A 17432-nucleotide genomic window follows, 5' to 3' on the forward strand; every position below is an offset into this window, starting at 1 on the left:
TAAACGGTCGATCCTGTGCCTTTAGTGCTCGTGAGGGAAAGGTTTGAGGAGACTATACACTATTTACACTAGCTGTTTACTCGTTCGAATGGCCACTACGAGCAAGCCAGCCCGCCACTCTGCCCCGTACCTTTGTAAGCCACGCTCCTCCCGCAGGAACGTGGCGGGGCGAATCACCGGTACGTTGGCCTCCTGGCTTGAAGTCCACAGCTGGGCTCGTCAGGGTTTCTTACTCGCCGCACTCCGGTTCCGTTTTCACTCTCCAAACTCTCGCGCCTTCTTCTCCTCGGGAAACGCCGTTCGTAGTCTTCCGGGTCCTGCCTCCTTTTGGCTCTGTAACGACCCAGGGGGGCGGAGTCTCATCTCCCTCGACGTCGGATTTAAAGGGTCCGTGTTCCTTCTTGTCTTCGTCTCCCCACCGGTACTCAGTGTCCGCCCGAGGCCACTCCTCCAGCCAGGGGGAGGTAGGCTGTTTGTCGGAAATAGAAAGGGGCGAAAAGGGAACAGCTGACCACCAGTCTATTGCAACATCAAGGTCATCACTGTGGACATCACTGTGGAGCCCCGCCCCGTCACATACTACTAAATGCCTTCTGTGAATACCAAAAGTAGAAAATAAAATTTGAGGGGGCGGACAAAAAAATACCTCTGCTTCACACCCGAAAGGCAGAATTCAGGAACTCCGCGTTCCTCCTCAGACTGCGGAGTGTCCGAATTCTGCAAACTCCGCGAGCGGAGGGAGTTTACCGCCCGGGCCTAGGTAAAACCTGCAAACATGGATAAACAATAAGGTGACATAGTAACATGCAGAAAGGGATTAACAGTGGAATGAGCTAAGGTAATCCCTGACCTCTTCTTGAAGCAACTAGTTAGTGATAATGCATCTTTAATTGCCGTCTGCCTCACGGAAAATCCTATAGAGCAGGACCTACAACTGGGTTTTGAAAAATGATATCTATATCTAGAAATCTCACAATAAATATCCCTAAAAGAGAAAAGCCCCTGTTTAGGTGGTTTAACTCCGAATGCTCAGCTATTTATAAATGGATGGTGCATTTTAGGAGTATTTTTCACCCAGAACCTATAACCCCAGATATCACCCTCAGAAATACAGAAATAGCAAATACTGAAATAGTGCATTATAGACCCTGAACTTTGTTTGATTCTTTATACTTCGAGGTCAATTAAGTGGAGGAAGCAATTAGTAAATATACAGCGGGGAACGCGACAGGGGCTGACGGCGCTCCAGCTTAGGATTTAAATCAAATGAACAATTGTGGGTCCCACCTTTAGCCAATGCTATTTGAAATTTTGTTAGAAGTTTTATCTCTGAATCATGGAAAATGGCCATTATTGTCTTGATTTTTAAATAAAGGCGATAGGACTTCTCTGGCATGTTATGGGCCTATTTCATTAATTGACTCAAGTATGAAGATACTCGGTAGAGTCATTTTGTCAAACTTGCGATTTGGTTTTAGGCCGGGAGTGAGTACAATAGTTCAATGGCTATATTTGTAAGCGGCGATAATTCTATCGCTCTATTAGCAAGCTGTCGCTAACAGCAGTTAGCGACAGCTTGTAGGCGATAGCGCGCGGTTTGGGCCCGCTTTGCATGTCAGCGATGTTTATCGCTAATGACATGCAAAGTGGGCGTACCCAACCCGTTAGTGACTGAAAGCAGTCGCTAACATCGCTATCACCTATTACCAACACAGGCGTAGCGATGGAAATATTCGCGCTAAACGCCAATATCTCCAAAAACTAACGCCTACTCAGAGTAGTTCTTAGCCATTATATCCAATGGGAGGTGGATATAGTGGCTAAGACCCTGTTAGCGATAATGCGTGAATATCGCTGAATTACCAGTGATATTCATGCATTTCACCGCTAACGCTGGATATTTTATCGCTTAAGAGATAAACGTTGCTAATAGCACGTTATCTCTGTGATAATAATACCCGGCGATGCTTGGCATTAAAAAAATACTCGCACACCCATTTAGCGATAAATATCGCTAGTTGTTGATAATATGCCCCCAGATACTCCTGGCACATGGGGCCATAAAATACCTAGGGCCCGATGTAGGTAGCCAAATACCGGTCGGTAACGGCCGAAAATCGGTAAATTCGGCCATTAACGACCTGTATTAGTGCATCGAGATGTATGTCACCAAAAACGTACCGAATCGGTAAATACCAGTCGGTAAAACACCGAATCGGTATTACGCGATTCGGAATTTACCGAATACATAATCTCCGAATCGGTAAATAAGAAATGGTAAAAAAGGCCATTTGAGATGTAGCAAAGTCAGGAAATACCGAATTTCGTGAAATTCGGTATTTAAGAGTCGGTATTTAACATGGATTGGAAGCAGGTGGAAACCAGGAACAGGATATATAAGAAGCTCCCAAAATGCAACAGTACACCCACAATGGCGGCCTTCTACATAATTGCAAGGCGGCTACGGATACAGGCAGCAGGAGAGAGGGTCTGGCTAAGGGAGGAGCAGGTATATAGGCAGAGGATCACCCTCTTCCAACTCACTGAAGCAGAGATCCTGCAAAGGTACCGACTCCACCCCAGAACCATCCTGGACTTGATCAGGGACCTCCACCCATATCTGGAACACGCAACCCCAAGAGCACACGCCATCCCACCCCATGTACAGGTGCTGTGCTGCCTACACCTTCTTGCCTCTGGGAGCTACCAGCACGTGATAACCTCTGCAGGTGGGGTGTCCCAGAGCTGCCTGTCACGCTTCTTCAGAAAACTCCTTGACGCCATGATGCAGAGGATGGAGCACTACATTGAGTTCCCTGAGACACCTGCAGAACTAGCAAGAACAAAAACCGAATTCTATCAACTTGCACAGTTCCCGCACATCATCGGCTGCATTGATGGTACGCACATCCCACTATGCCCACCTGCAGCAACTGAGCACATTTACAGAAACCGGAAGTCCACACATTCAATCAATGTGCAGGTGATCTGCAACGCTAGCAACATAATTACGGACATTGTAGCCAAATATCCTGGGAGTACCCACGACTCCTACATATTCACCAACAGTGGGATATACAGACGCCTTGTTGCTGGTGATTTTGGTGATGGATACCTGCTGGGTAAGTATGTGTGAGACACCCTGACAGTTCATGCAGAAGGAGCACTCCTGAGTATGTGACTAATCTCATTATCCTTTCACACCCAGGTGACAGTGCATATGCCCTGCGTTCATTTGTGCTCACCCCCTACCTGAACCCATCCACCAGGAGTGAAAGGCGTTATAACCTGGCACACAGGACAACACGTTGCGTGGTGGAACGTACTTTTGGACTGCTCAAAAGTAGATTTAGCTGCCTCCATAAGAGTGGAGGTGCACGGCAATACACGCCAATTATCTGTTGCAAGATCATTGCGACCTGCGCCATGCTGCACAATCTTGCCACCAAGGAGGGCACAGAGATAGAACTAACATATCATGAGGACATTGATGATGGTACAGTACAAGCAGATCACAATGCAGCAGGAGCAGCACCAGCAACAGATGGTCGACTGCGACGTGCAGAAATTACCAACAGATACTTCTAATTGAGCGATGACACACAGCCAGGTCCAGTGATTGGAACACTCACTTTAATGTACACTACTGCACCTTCCAAAAAAATATATATCAAATTAAATGCACCTTGCACAATGTTTAGCCAAAGTTTCCTCACTATGACCTGTCCTGTGTTCAATATGTCTCTCAATGCTTGCGCTTACGCATGGTGTTTTGCGAGCCACGGGGCTGGGGGTCTACATGCGCAGTGGTGCCGGTGTCATCAGCATGGAGTCTGCTGCTCCTACGTATGTCCTGAACAGGCGTGCTGGACCCACTCCTGCTCGTTGACTCCTCAGTGTCCCCAACAACCATGTTACCACCTGTGGCTGTCAGCTGTGTCAGCATTGCCACCATTGCAGTGGTCACCCTCCCCATCCTCCGGGACAAGTCACTGCAGCAGTGTACAATGTCAGTCTGCAGATTAACAGAGCGGCGACACTGCAGGGTGGTGGAAGATGCCAAGTGGTTGATCGACTGATTGAGCAGCCTGACCTCGCGCCTGTACCTGCGCCTCTCTTGGTGGTCACTTTCAAGCCTGTCACAGAGGGTGCCCATGCGCACCCCCATGCCCCTCACCCCCTCTGCCATGGACTCCATCCCTTTGCCCATTGCCTCCATCCCTTTGCCCATGGCCTCCATTCCCCTTGCCATGGCACCTATCCCCCGGTCAATGTCCGACATCCTGGTATTCAGGATGCTCACCTGCCGGTGCACTGCCATGATGCCTTTGGCCTGCATACGCTGGACTTTCACCATTGTGGCTTCAAGCCCAGCGAAGACACCCTGCACATCCTGGCCCACATTCTGCTCTCGTGCCCTACGGACACGGTCACCTGCACGGCCAGATCCCAGTGAGCCAAGTTGTCCAGCGTGGCCAGCCATTGTTGGTGTTGTAGGTCTGGGAGCCACTACCACTTCCTCATCGGAGCTCTCCAGGATCCGTAAAGGTGGGACATCCTGCCTCCTTGGCCTCACGCGCACAGGGGACCCTGCGCTGGGTGTTGTGGCTCCTGCTGGTGCTGGCTGTGTCTGTGTGTCAAACAGCAGGGGCGAGAGTGGCCGAGCAGTGGTGTCGTCCTCCATTGCTGTGGGTGCCTGGGGTGTGGATGTTTCCTCAGGGACACTGGTAGGTCCAGCTGTGTCTTTTGCCTTCTCCCGCGCAGACGATGTTGTGGCACTACACTCCCCTCCCTGCGCTGCTCTGCGCGATGACTCTCCTGTGAACAGACATGGACATTGATCAGCTGTGTGTTTTCCCAACACAGATTCCTAACACACATTTTCATTTGTCTAGACTGTTTGTGCATGGGGAGTGTGGCATGGAATGCAGGGTTCGGTGTTGGCAGCTTTGATGTATGTACCTTTGACTACAACTACCATGATGCTTTGCTGGGGACTACAGTCCTGTGTGCTGGATTGTGAGTGATTCAACCACATTGGGGAAGGGGCCTGGGAATCGGTTGGGTACATGTCCCTGCATCTTACCTTTCTTCCTTGCAGCTCTTGCTGAGCTATCAGCATCCCCGATCCCATGTATGCTCTCAGGCTCCATGGTTGATTCCACGAGCTGCTCCAGGTCGGTGAGGCTTGGGGCACGGCTCTTGCCCCCACCGGTTGCTGCTGATTCCTACCTCTGGGTAGCTAGTTTTTTCTTGGTGGAGATCCTCAGATCATACCACCTCTTCTTCATGTCGTCAATTTCTCGGTGGGTCACTCCTAGGGCATTGACCTTGCTCTGTATTGCCAGCCAGGTGTTCCTCTTAACAGACTCAGCTACTTGCAGAGACTGTCTCCCGAACAGCTGGCTGTAGTGCTGCACAACCTCCTCCACCAGCACCTGGAGCTCTGTTGGGCTGAATTTCACCTTCCTCTTTCTGTCCCCTCCATCCTTCTGTGCCTCCTGGGACTCCATGCTGTTTCTCTGTTGGTCTCAGTGCAGCCTGCTCCTCTGTCTCCCTTCCAGCTCTCTCTGCAGTTCTGTTGCTCTGCACCTGCATGGGTGTGGCCACCTCCAGGTACTGGGGTGTGGCACTTGCACCTGATTGGCTGATCTCTCAGATGCCAAGATGTGGGGTGTGATGGGTGTCCCTGATTGGTGCACAGGCTCACATGTCATGTATTCGAAATTTCGAGATCGGATTTTACCGAATCGGTATTTACCGAATCGGTATTTACCGATTCGGTAAATTCCGATTCGGTGTCTCCCATTCATTCCTATGGGACTGGAAGGCCATAGGGTTGTATGGGTGTTACCGACTCGGATATTACCGAATCGGTAGATACCGATTCGGTATTTACCGAGTTTGAATACCGATTGATACCGAATCGGTATTTTGTATCGGATTTTTACCTACATTTGGGTTTCCGGTTCATAAATACCGATTCGGTATGAGTCGGTATTTATGAACCGGTAAAAAAAAATTACCTACATCGGGCCCCTATTTTATTATATACGGATGATGCCATCTTAATCGCACAAACCGCAAATGGCTTGCTAGTAATACTGGACGGTTTTGTAAATGCTATGACCACTTTAGATCACTTTAGATCTTAAAATAAATGATTTTAACTCTTTTGTAAGGATTTGCAGGCCACAAAACACAAAAAACTAAAACATATTCGATGGGAAGGGCAATACTAGAGAAAGTTCATACTTTTAACTACTTGGGAATTTTATTTAGCTCGGCCCTTTCATGGAAACAGCTTTTAACTGTTCGGTCACACCAGTTTAAAAGTAATGTTGAAGCAACTTTTAGATTCTCTCACATGGTAGGACAACAAAAACCAGGAAAAGAGCTTATTCATCTCTATGAAACAAAAGGTGTTTCATCAAGACCTTAAGAGGCTGGCCTGTGGGGATATACAAATGTAGACCTCTTACAAAATGTGAGAAGACGAATACAGGTCGCCCAAGGCACAGTAAAGGTATTATACATAAAGAGCTTGTCCTTCCATACTTAACAGACCTTCTAAATCTCTCCCCCTCATTGTTATGGGTCAAAGCTTGGTCCAACCCTGCGGCCACCTTGGTGCGGGGATGCCTGGGTCTAACAAGGGTCAGGGAGCTCAAGCCACTCGAGGCTTAACACGGACGCCCTCACGGAGCAGATAAAGTTTGAAATTCATATTCCGAGCTGACTGAGGGCCAGATGTAGGTAATCCCAATTTACCGATTCTTAAATACCGAATTTTACCGATTTGGTATTTAAGAATAAGAAAATGGGATGTAGATACATTTTCGGTAGAAATTCGGTATTTACCGATTAGGTAATTCCCATTCATTCCTATTCCTGGAGGCCCATAGGAATGGATGGTAATTACTGAATCGGTAAATACCGATTCGGTAAAATGGGGGAAACATTCAAGGGTGCCAGGGTGTCACTTTGACACCCTGTTGCACCCCTGAATCGTGCTTGTGTGCAGATGTGGCACACATACATGCCCTAAAGGCATGTATGTCTGCCACATGGCAGACATGCATGGTGGTAAATAACAAATCCTTACAGATGAAAAGCACTCACTTGAGTGCTTCCTACATTTCAGATTCGGTAATTTACCAAATCAGTATTTAAGAATTCGGTAATTTACCGAATTCTTAAATACCGATTCGGTAAATTACCGAATCTGAAAAGTAGCCATCTACATCCCAAATGCCTAATATCGGTCGGTAACAGCCGAAAATCAGTAATTTTGGCCGTTACTGACCGGTATTAGGGTTATTACATCTGGCCCTGAGACACTAACACGTCCGTCAGCTACCTCGATCCTCATGGATGCTGAAACCTTCTGACTCAAGTTATCAGTCACTGCTCCACAACGTATTCACAGCGGATTTGCCCGCATGGCTACAGGAAACGTGTACCTTAGCCGCACGTCTTAGATTCAAGATCCCGGTCCCGCGATCAAGAGCGGGCACACGAAAAGGTCCAGATATCCCACAGGCTGCCCTATCCTGTCCTGATGAAGATCCGCACGGCCAAGGATTAAATTACCCTCAAGGCCACAAGACGGGTTGAAGCGTCGACGCCCCCTTCTGTCCAGCCTGGACCGCGTAATTTCCCCCTCACGTGCCATACTAGAATGGATGTCTAGTTCAATGTGGAAACTGTATGATTTAGACTGTATACTGAAAAACATGGCCAGACCTTGTAGAACGGTGATTGAAAAGCAGTCCATGTGTTTAAATATGTCTAGCTTCCCTATGTCACCTTTCTGAATATCCCTCTTCACCCACTCACCCTTGAGCACCCTTGCTACATGCGCGTTCCCTCTGAAGCAACCTCCCTTGTTTAAATTACTTAAAAAATGACCACAACCGCTTTCGTTTCACCAATTGTCATGAAAATAAATGCATGGTGATGGAGATTATGGTTTGTTGCACTTTTTCTTGGTTTATAATGAGTAATGTATTGAATACCCTGAGCTATCGTGCTGGTCTTTAAGAGCTCATAACTATGGAATGACACTACTTAGTAGGGATTTATCCCATCACCAAATGAAGGTCTAGGACCATTGCTTTTTGTATGATCTAACCCTGCGGCCGCCTTGGTGCGGGGATGCCTGGGTCGGTATACAGCCTTTACAACGAAACTTTTACAACGACATACCATTACAACGCAACTTTTACAACGCAAACTATTACAACGCATTGCTCTGGGGGCGCTCTAGGATAGGGAATAGGTTAATTTACTATCCAATAACCTTCCCTACTATCCACGGGGACTGGAGTTGGAATAGTAAATTAAACTATTCACTATCCAGCGCCTAAAAGCATTATGCGTTGTAAAAGTATGCGTTGTAAAAACTGCGTTGTAAAAGCATGCGTTGTAAAAGCATGCGTTGTAACGTCATACATCCCCTGGGTCCAACAAGGGTCAGGGAGATCTTTTGGCGCATTTTCTGCTTGGGTGGTTTTGTTCCGGCTCTACCTGGTGGCGACAGGTTTCGACCACTGGGGCCAGGCCGGCTCAGATGGGGCCACAAGGGTTCTGGTCTAGGTCTCGGCTTCGCCTAGGGGCGACATGCTTCACCCTGTGGGGCTAGTGGGTTGCCTCCCTGGCCCCCACGCGGTGCCTGGGGCCCATGGGGGTATCGGAGAGCACACCCGTGCGAGGGCAATCATGGCAAAGGCCGGGAGCAGCCCGCGACTGACTTTCTACCCGTCCGTCCTGACAGTGGTAGGTGCCAAGAGATTGGCAGCAAAGCAGGCGGCGGGGCCAGGGGCGAGTTGACCGATCTTCTCCAGCCCCTCTGTGGGGAGGTGTCACAGGAGGAACATACCTGTTTTGTTGATGCCCTTTGCCAAGGATATTCCTGAGTACATTGCATATTATACCTACCGCCGACAGTGTTGTAGCAGAAACAATGACGGCCCGGCCTGCAGGGGTGGTTTTAAATAGGCCAGGGTTCTCAGGCTCGAAAATGATACAGTTGTTGCTTTGCAAGGTCAGATCCCTCTGGGCTGCCATATTAAGGTTGTGTAACGGTGCTGCTGGTGTTATGGTACATAGACTCTTTACACCTTCACAAATACTAGTATTAGAGCGGTGACTGTCCCGGAGCTGGAGCACTTGTGTTGGGAGCCAAGCTGCCAAGGGGCACGCTGGTCCGGCGCGTTGGAGGTGGTGACCGGCTCAAGCTGCGTGCTTGAAGCCACCCCCACCCCCCTTTAGAAGGGACCTTGGGGCATATTACCAACAAATAGCGATATTTATCGCTAAGTAGGGTTAGCGGTAATATTTTGATTGCTGCGCATCACAGGTTTTTATCGCTGAGATAACTTGCTATTAGCGGTTTATCTCAAAAGCGATAAGAATCAGGCAAAAAGCATCAATATCGCTGAGAATACAGCGATATTCACGCATTAGCGGCGAAATGCTCTTATCCATGTTATCCACCTCCCATTGGAAACCATGGCTAAGAACTGGTCTGAGCAGGCGTTAGTTTTTGGCGATAGCGGGAATATTTCCATCACTACGCCTGCCTTGCTAATAGGCGATAGCGACGTTAGCGACTGCTTTCAGTCGCTAACAGGTTGGGTACGCCCACTTTGCATGTCATTAGCGATAAATATCGCTGACATGCAAAGCGGGCCCCAAACCGCTCGCTATCGCCTAAAAGCTGTCGCTAACGGCTGTTAGTGACAGCTTGCTAATAGAGCGATAGAATTATCGCCACTTAGCAGCCGAAATCGCCACCCTTGGTAAAATGCTCCCTAATTCTATAGTGCAGGTAACGCACTACTGGTTGGTTGCATTGCAGTGGGTGAGGCTGCTTCGCGCACTGGGCCCCATGCTCACAGTCTGAGTGCACACAGGGGTGTGCTGACATGCTGGCAGCAGATGGGCCTCCGTTTCGGCCGGGCACAACGTGATTCGCAAGGCTGAGGGCATGTAAGGGGGCTGTGTCCTTGTCATGGTAGCATGCTAGTCGGTTCGCAATATGCAAAGCTGCTACATCTAGTGCACAAAGGAAATGAGGTACACTACACTTTACGAGAATGAAGCAAGTAATATCACTACGCCTGCCTTGCTAATAGGCGATAGTATTTCCAAACCCCCCTCGGCGCCTGGTGACATGGTCCAAATTTGAATGCAGTTATGTCACAGTTCCACATTCGTGAACGACACTTTCACTTTACTCTGAGCATGCAGGATTGATTAGCAGTCCAGGCGCTTTATGCTGTGTTCTCCATAGGGTTATGCCCCACCCCCGACGGCATGTGCAGTCTGTCGTTGGTAAGTAAGATGCGACCTGAACTATGTTGACCCTGATTATGCAATATTTTAAACCAACAAAGTATGGGAAAAAGAACTTGGGTGGACTTACTGTTTCTGTGCCCGGCACCGGGACTTAGGACAGCTGCGCATTTAAAAATGAGCAGAGGATTAGTTGTTCTAGGATCCAACACATGTTTTAAAAAGACTAATACCTGCCAGCCAAACAATCCTTAAGCTTGGGGGCTTGACCAGTCTGAAGTTTCACTTGTGCGATGTGATGGTTAGGAGTTGTGAAAAGGCGAGCACTGGCAGTGGCAAGGGGTGGCACAAACTGCAGTAACCTCATCACAAGGACAAAGCCTCACCTTGTACTGCAAGTACGGCTCACTTACATTTGCATCTTGCGACCTTTGACAAGCCTAATAGTCACGACTTGTTGTTCATATACCCAGATGCAATGAAGGAAACGGACACTGGCAAGTAGGGCAGATCGCTAGTCAAGGCACAAATTCTTAGATACGTGTTGTATGCCATGCCCTTATTCACAGGGGTGGGCGGAATTTGCATAACCGCGTTACGCAAATCTATGCGAAACGGTAAAAAAATCTCCGCGAACACGCAGAAATTCCGCGAACATGCGGAATTGCTTGTTCGCTATGCTTTTTTACTGTTCGCAATCGCTGTTTGCGCGCTCACTGGGAGGGACCCACATTTTTCTCCCCTGCCAGTGATCCACACTTTTAACAGTGGCACCAGGCTTTATAAGTACAGCCTCCTTGAGTTAAAACATCAATGGAGAATGTCACCCCGGAACTTTTAATAATGCTGTAATTGTCCACTCTGCTAAAATACTGTATCTAGTTACCTGTGCAATATTTGTCAGCACGGCAGGGGCAACGTGGGGTGTGCCCTGGCATGAATGAATGAATGAATAACTTTATTGTTTGGTTACTCAAAACCATTACATTAAAACAAACGTATAAAAGGATCACAAAAGTTAAAATGGTTAAGATAGGCAGTGTGTTAGCGAAATAGTCTATGCATCTGCGGAGACTCTATTTACTTGGGCCCTGAGTGGCCATCAACTTTGTCCGTGTCTCTTGAATGAACTTGCCAAATGAGGCCATGTCTTTTACTGTGGACAATGTGTATAATTGATGGACCGCCTCCTTTGCGGTGCGGGTCCCCGCTTGTCTTAGGATGGGTCTAAGGTAAAGGCTGCGTGCTTCCCGCAGGGCCGGGCAGAAAAATAGCAGATGAGCATGAGACTCGCGTTTGTAATTACAGAGCCTGTATTCTACAACACCCAATTCTGCCCGTTCAACGGCATATAATTCTTTAAGGGGCAGAGGGTGTAGTCTGTAGCCTAGAATCTTATTGAGAGCTGTGCGGCCCACGGCCTGCGTGAGATGATGTTTAGGATTATAAGCAGTGTGCGGCAGGCATAGGGTCTCGTGCAGGTCTCTTGTCACTAATGACTCCAAGTCCAAATCGCGGGAGCAAGCCCGAACTTGTTTCTTGATGGCGTTTTTAATCGCCGTGTAGTTGACTAGTTCGCGGTCCCAAAACTCAGTGGCCAGGTTGAGGCGAACTTTTGCCGCGGTAAGGATGGCTGACCAAGGATTCCCGGGTTCCGTGAAGATATATTTCAGAACTGCCTTAAGTGTCTTTTCTTTTGCAGCTGTAGCAAGGTAGTAATATTTGCTTATGGCCGCCATCTCTTCCAGATTTTGTTGGTTGAGCATAAATTCTAGGCTGATAAGGGTATTTCTAGTGCACTTTGGTAGGTGAAATATTCTTTTGTATGCTCTGCAGTGAATTTTTTCAAGTTCCTTATTGAGTTTGCCCGGGTATGCTTGCTGAGCATAATTGAGGGCCGGCATTACTTTGGCCTTTAATACTCTTCGGATAGCCGTTGTGGATGGGCTGTGTAAGGAAGCTTGTAGTTTGCAGAGTGCGTAAGTGATGGTTTTCCCTTTGCCTTGGATTTTCTTTAACTGGGCGCCAAAGAGACCTTACTCGTGGAAGCAGACTCCCAGGTAGGTGTATCGCTGTGTGCTTTCCAATGATAGATTACCAAGGTTCAATTTTGTTCGTTTTTTGTGTCAATAGTGCCCAAAAATAACTATTTTAGACTTGGAAGGATTTACCACCAATCTGTTTTCGTTGTTATATGTTGCCAGGGCGGTCAGCATCTTTTGTAGTCCAATTTTAGTATGGTCCAGCAGTACCAGATCGTCAGCGTACTGCATAAACTGGATTTTTGTCCCTCCAATACTTGGGGTTGCTAGGGCTGCCCCCAACAGGGCTGTCTCCATGTCTGCTGTGTACAGATTGAACAGCAGTGGCGCTAACACGCACCCTTGCTTTAGACCTCGGTCCGTGTTGATTTTCTCAGATGCAAAGTCACTCGAGAGTTTAATTCTAACCCACGTTTTTTGGTAGAGTGACTGAATTGCTCTTAGCAGGGTCGGATTGATGTTCCATTGTGCCAGCTTTCTCCATAAAATTGCGCGGTCTACCCCATTGAAGGCGGCCGAGTAATCGATGAAGCAGGCGAATAAAGGGAGGATTTTACGCGACCGAGCTTGATAGGCCAAATAGGAAAGTGCGGTGATGTTATCCACGGTCGAAGATCCAGGTCTAAAGCCAGTTTGGCGGAAAGGCAAAAGGCCTTCTTCACACGCCCAATCTGTGAGGTCAGTCAATATTGCGCTAGCGTAGGCTTTGCCCTCGATGTCCAAGAGGGCGATCAGTCTGTAATTGGACGGGTCTGATTTGGGCCCCTTCTTATGTATTGGGTGTAGAAGCGAGCCTCTCCAGGAGTCTGGCACATCCCCCAAGAGACAGCATTCGTTGTATAGGTGGGACAGATTTTCGGACCAGAATTCAATGTTTGCTTTAAACAATTGGCCAGGAAGACCATTTGGGCCTGGTGCGCCACTTTTCCTGATTTTTTTTAGGATTTTTGAGACTAGCAATTTAAAAGGCAAAGCCTTCTTATTGGTGGTGGAATATGGCTCATCTCTTACTATCGGTCCATTGTTTGACTGGGAAACCGGCGTATCTTCGTTATAAAGAGTTTTTACGTGGGCTACCCAGGTTGAAGCCTCAAGGGAGTTTTCTCTATGATTAGTGCCTCGGCCAAGATTACTTAGGTAGCTCCAAAACTCTTGTGTTTTCCCGGGGCTCAGCAGGTCAAAGATCTTTAGCCATTGTCCGTCGCAGTATTCGCGTTTTGCAGCCCATACTTTCTTGGAATGGCTTTTTACAGCCTCTTGTAGTTGTTTTTTATCTGAGGCTGTGCCATTTTTACGAAAAGCTTTTCGTTTCATATTCAAGTGTTTAGCACTGTTTTTGATTACCCGGTTGAATCCGAGTACAGCTGGTGGGTGCCAATGGGGAGTCCTGTTTGAGTCCACTCGAAGTATCGCCGCTAATGTCCCAGTGATGCCATCCCATGTTATTATAGCGCTCTTCTTCTGTTCACACGGTGGCCAACCCGCCCACGAATTTGTCCAGCTATTAAATTTGTAGATCGCTGCGTGCCCCCATTTAATTCTTCTGGGGAGCTTTGCCAGTTCATCTCCGTCAGCGGCCCCCATGTATTGCAGCCTATGGCGTATTTCTGCTGTCAGGTTCAAAGTGATTGTTAAAGCGGCATGGTCGCTGTCACTGCGCGGATGGACCGTATATTCTGACATTAGGGGTTGCAGTTTGTTGCTTAAAATGATGTAATCGATCGTCGTCTGATTATTATATGTCGGAGCGACAAAGACCCCTGGCTTGTTCTTTATATGAACTGAATGTGCTGTGGCCAGTTTATACGATTTTAATAATTCGTTCATTGCCTTAGTAGGACCAGACTGGTGTTTAATTACGTTCAAGGCCCCTATGTTGTGAATATTGAGGTCACCGAGGATAATGCAATCTAGTGCCGGAAATTGTAGCAACAAAGACTCTAGATGGTTTGTTAGCATGGGCGGGTTTGCAAGATGCCCATACGGGTTATGATAGATGTTAATTACTAGAATTGAAGTTGTTCCGTGTGATGGATAGAGGCCTTTCAGAATGCCTGCCTGGAGCGTGTTTGGTAGGTTGTGTATTTCCGTAAATTCTAGTTTAAGTGAATGCTTTATATAGATGCATGTCCCGCCTGATGGTCTTCCAAATATGTTGGTCTTTGTTGCTGCTTTGCCGTATTCTGCGGATCCTCTCATTGAAAGAGGTTTAATCAGCCAAGATTCTTGTATGCAGATGATATCCGCCTCCTCCAGAAAAGTCACCGCAGCTTGATTATGTGACAGCTTTTTGAAGCCTGCAACGTTCCAAGTCATGATTTTCAGAGTCTTTGTGGTTCCAGCTTTGTTTAAGAGTATCACCTGCTTGTTGGACGTGCGTTGGTGTGCGTGACCTGAGTCTTCAGGGAGGTGCTATTAGGAGCGGAGATTCAATGCTAGTGGCAGCCAGGACCAGTCCTTGTGTGCGCGGCCCCTTGTTACGCATGAGCGTTTTCCTTGGCTCAGATTTGTAGTTATCTTAATTGGGGTGCTGTTGATTAGGCCTGTGTTCGTGCAGCCCTTGGACCCTTGAAGGATTGACGCTGCTTCTTGGGCGTTCGAGCATGGGTGCCCCCCGACGTGCTGGCTGCTGCTTTATTTGTATGCCCCAGTTTTCCAGTAGCGTTTGTTGGCTCTTCAGGGTCTCCACCATATGTGGGCTGATGAAAGTTATCTCTGTAGTTTCATTTTTCTCATGCGGGTCTGGCGGAAGGAAGGAGATGGTCTCAATGTCGGAGGTTTTTATCCCTTCCAGCCCTGGGATGTTTGCGCAGAGTATCAGGAGATTGCTGCGATTAAGAATATCCCACTTGCCCTGAGAGGTGTATTCGGGATACAGCCTTATATTCCGATCCTGAGTTGTTAATTGAGTTGAGTGGGGTACAAAATACACATCCTTCTGCGTCTTGGCCTGGGTGCCAGAGAATAGTGGCTGAGCCATGCCGGGCCAGTGAAGGGTTGCCTGGACTAAAGGCCTTGTGTTTTGCTGGGCTACCACCACACTGGGGAAGGGGCTGAGCGGCTTGTTGTTAATTGGCCTGTTCTCTGCATAGTCAAGTATGGGGGCCAGGGTCCAATCGGAAGGGCGTGGGGAAGTTTCCGTGGTTGCAGTGGTCACTATGGGTTTTTTGACAACTGGTGACACTTGGGTCACTCTGCTCGATGTGGGCTTTATGTCAGTGGGTTGTCGAAAACTTATTAGACTAGGATCGAGGTCATTTAGAGAGGCATGATTTACTTCCCCATTATGTTGTCCCTGCCGGACGGTTGCTTGGTTTTCTGTTTTCACGGCAGGAGTATGCCGGAGTGCTGCCGGTTGAACCGGCGTCATCGGATCTGTTGTTGAGTTAGTTATATGCGGAGCTTCTGCGGCTGTTGCCATTTCTGCTGTTTTAGTGTTAGCTGCCAATTGGATCGTTTTCTGGGTCTCGATGTGACCGGGAGTCTGTGTGTCAGGGCGTAGCCAGTGCCGAATGGAACAGGTGGCGAGTGGTTTGTTTTTGTGCACCTTGTTGAGTGTTCTTAGTTTTTTTTTGTTCTTCCGGGATAGATTTTGGCACACTAGGCTATTCAGATTGGAGGTGTGTTGAGAATCCTGGTTTTTAACCTGATCAGGGATGGTTTTTATACCGCTCTCAGAGATCATCGCTGGGGGCACCGAGCAGGCGTTTTTTTTACATTGGCTGGTTTCCGTGCTACAAATTTGATGTGTTGTTATACCTTTTGTTTTAACGATGCCTAGGCGGTGTCCTGTGCGGGCGGTTTTTGATGCTTGCTTACTTCCTTCTTGAGATCCTCGACTAATGTGGTCATGATGTTTGGTAGGTTTTCTAGACTGTGCAGAATTGGACTGCAACCACAAGGCTCTATATATAAGTTTGTTCTATCCTGTGCTCTTCGAATCAATGAATTCAAATTGTCCAATTTGGAGTCTATCCCGGCTATCAAGCTAGCCACAATTTGCAGGATGTTGATTTGTGCATCAAGCTTGTCTGCATGCATTATGGCTGCGCCTGTCATTGAAGTGAGGGTGTCTTTGATCATTGATAGATGATTAGAAATCACTGGTGTCTTTTCCCCCTTATCCTCTCGGCTGCTCGCGGACTTTGGGGACCAGGCGGTTTTGTCGTGTTCCGGGGTGCTCCATCGTGACAAGTTCGGGTGCTGTTTTTGTGATAAGCCAGGTGTGTTTGGATTTCCTCCTTCGATTGCCGCGTAGATGCTATCAGGCACATCGGGCGTAGTTACACCTTTTGCTGAGGTTCTTCCTTCTCTGACAGCGTGCGGGCTGTCAAGCTCGTCAGTTGTTGGCTCTCCGTTCGAAATAAGGTGCTGCTGAAAGCCCTCCAGTTGTTGATCGGTCGGGGCTGTTGTGATCATATGCGAAGGCTTAAGTAAAGCTGTGTTTGAGACTGCTGATTCGAGAAGTGTTCCGCCCCGATGCATGGTTATTGTTGGTGAGGGAGGAATGCCGGGTGCCCAGGAGACTGTGGGTACTGAAGACTGTCCGTCCTCTATTGCCCTATCGGTAAATGGGCTGTTTGGAATCCGGTGGGAATCTGCTGTATTTAGTGCTTTGAGGTTGAAAAAGTTTCTTATGTCTCTGTTGTCTACCGTCCCATTAGGAGCGTCTTTCGTGCTGGAACAGGGCTTATGGGCAGTTGGCTTAGGGGTCCTCCATGGTGAAGCTGGTTGGCCCGCAGCTGAGAGTTCTACCGGTGCACCCGGGGACGTGGGTGTTGCTCCGGTTGCTCCGGTTGTGCCTGTAAGTTCCCCGTCCAGGGGCCCTGGCCCTAACCATAGGTAGGAGCTCCCTGTACCTGGGGGGTAGAACAGCTTCGCCTTCTGTCTCCTGGCTGATCTATGGGGGCGGGGCCTCTCCTGTAGTTGTATTAGATTAGAGTTTCTGGTCCTCATGATTTATCGAGCTGATTGACTTGCCTGATTCAGCAGGACGCCAATCCTTCTGCTTAATGTGATGGAGGTGGTAGGAGCAGTGGCAAGGTAATGGGGGTAATGAGGGTAATGATCACCCAGTCCTTTTGTAGCACC

The sequence above is a fragment of the Lissotriton helveticus genome, chromosome 9 (genome assembly GCF_964261635.1).
Source record: "Lissotriton helveticus chromosome 9, aLisHel1.1, whole genome shotgun sequence".
In the NCBI taxonomy this organism is placed as follows: Eukaryota; Metazoa; Chordata; class Amphibia; order Caudata; family Salamandridae; genus Lissotriton; species Lissotriton helveticus.